This window comes from Etheostoma spectabile, unplaced genomic scaffold (genome assembly GCF_008692095.1).
Source record: "Etheostoma spectabile isolate EspeVRDwgs_2016 unplaced genomic scaffold, UIUC_Espe_1.0 scaffold517, whole genome shotgun sequence".
Taxonomy (NCBI): Eukaryota; Metazoa; Chordata; class Actinopteri; order Perciformes; family Percidae; genus Etheostoma; species Etheostoma spectabile.
In genome coordinates this window covers 113,151-115,484 of record NW_022605625.1, presented here as the reverse complement: position 1 = coordinate 115,484, position 2,334 = coordinate 113,151, and the positions used below count along the sequence as shown (strand labels likewise).

At 42.5% G+C, this 2,334-nt stretch overlaps 1 protein-coding gene across 1 annotated transcript in view; it reads right to left on the bottom strand.

The window, feature by feature from the left end:
• Positions 1-2,334, bottom strand: part of LOC116686864 (voltage-dependent calcium channel subunit alpha-2/delta-4) — a 158,488-nt gene that overhangs the window by 101,193 nt on the left and 54,961 nt on the right. The window lies entirely within an intron of this gene.

Here is a 2,334-nt window from a genome sequence, read left to right as displayed (position 1 = left end):
AGAGAGAGAGAGAGAGAGAGAGAGAGAGAGAGAGAGAGAGGAGGAAAACATGCAGGAAATCGTCACAGGTCGGATTCGAACCCGGGACCTCTGCGTCGCATAAGCCTCCTTGTATATGTGCGCCTGCTCTACCCTTTGACCATCCCGGGCACCATCTTGTTTTTTGTTTTGCTTTTTAAGTTAAATTCTCTTCACACAGCCATTATAATCCCACAGCCTTCATACACATGTTCCACCAAAACCAGTTCCATCCCGAGGTTATTATTATTTTTCGTTGTTTTTCTCCCGTACCAGAATGCCGTGTGGACCAGCCAGACCCTCCTCCGCAGAGCTGTGGAGGAGGGTCTGGCAAAGCGACACTAGTGGAACTGGAATGCTGCGGTACTTCTTTTTAATGTACGGATGCTCTGTGAGTTGGTATTCTCCGCGCCGCGTCTCTCAGCCAGCGCCTAAACTCCTCTGAAGCTGCGGTGTGCTTTACTTCCCTTCCTCTGTGTTTTTGTTTCGTCTTTCGAAAAATGAAACCTAACCTTGTTGTTCTGTGGTTTCTATCTGAGCCCAACAAGCACAAGCTCCAAATATATGTACAACTGTCTGTGGATCTGTGGAATGGGTCATTTCTCCTGCCGTTTGCTGCACACAATCCCTTGTTTTGTTGATCAGTTATGTGTATTTTACGTTATCTGTTACATGAGCACTTTGAGAAATAGATCCTCCTCTGTTGTCAGGTTGGACGCCCTGTTGAATTCCCTCCAGGTAACGGACACTTTAGACCCTGTTAGAGTCCTGCTGCTGTCAGGGAAATGCTGCTTCAAGCTCCATCAGTGAGGTAAACTGTCTTCAGACAACACTAGAGCTGTGCTGCCACCCAGAGGGCGAGCTTTGGGCTGCAACAGCTTTCAATCCAGCACAACAAAAACAACAATGTGAGGGTGTCAGCTCACATTACCGTAACGTCCAGGGGGTTTTCCTTCATTTTGTCCATATTTTCTGTGATAAGCACATGAAACGTTTGTCTCAAACTCAACTCAAGAAGCTGTTACCTAATGTAGAAGATATTAAACTCTCTGTTTACCTAAACTGGACTTGGTTATTTTAATTCCAAAGGCCAAGGGAACTTTATAAGGATGCATAGTATCCTGATCTATGAAATAACTGGCCTTTAATAATGAAAATCGACCTGCTTCTATGGGAATTTAATACGTATGCTTACTTATGCCCCCTGTATTTTAACATAGGGGGGTGTATACTTATGCCCCTGTATGTTACATAAGGGGGTGGAGACTTAGTGCGCTGATTGTTAACAATAGGTGGGGTAGTGACTATGTCCCCCTGTATTTTAACATAGTGGGGTGTATACTTAGTCGCGCCCTTATTTTAACATATGGGAGGTGTTACTTTATGGGTCCACCTGTCATTATAACATAGGGTGGGGTGATGACGCGTATAAGCCCCGTGTATGTAAAAAACGATAGTGGGTGACATAAACTTGAGGCCCCTGTATTTTAACAGTAGGGGGAGTGGTATACTTTAGCCCGGTATTTAACATAGGGAGTTATAGACAAATTATTAGCACCTGTTGTTTACATATAGGGGTTTATACTTAGTAACAGCCATGTATTTTAACATAGGGGGGTGTATACTTATGCCCCTGTATTTTAACATAGGGAAGTGTATACTTATGCCCCTGTATTTTAAGAAAGAACTTTTATTTATTCACCATACATTATTCATTCATAAAGAAAATTGGTGTCCTTAAAAGTTGGATTTTTCCTATTTTTTTTAAATTTAAGCCATTAAGATCAATTCCCAAAAGATTTTTCTATTTCTCTTTTTAGTCAACTAAAGCAGAGGTTCCTATACTCATGGACAGCACTGTAAGTAATAATTTATAATGTAATATAAATTCCTGTATTGAATTTGGGATTAATTGGCTAAAGGTTTCTATTTCTTTGCATCTACCTTGCTGACACAACCACTAGGCTTTATGCAAATGATATGACGCCATCCAGGTACTTTTAGCGACTTTTGGAGCTGGTGCCAGCTACTTTCATTGGAAAAGAGTTGGCAACACTGATCGGCACGTCGCTATGCAGCTAACTGCTAACATCCTAACAAAGTGCTTGTCTCTAGCTAAAAACATCAGATTTAGGCATGCTAGAGATCTTGGCAGCCGATAACAGAGAGGACAAGTTAGCTGTCAGTAAGCTAATGTTAGCTATGTGTTAGCCAGATAAGGCACTTGCAAACATATTCTGGTGGGGGGGGTCGGGTCCCCCCAGTATCCCCTGTAATTTTAACAGTGCGTGCACACACACACACACACACACACAC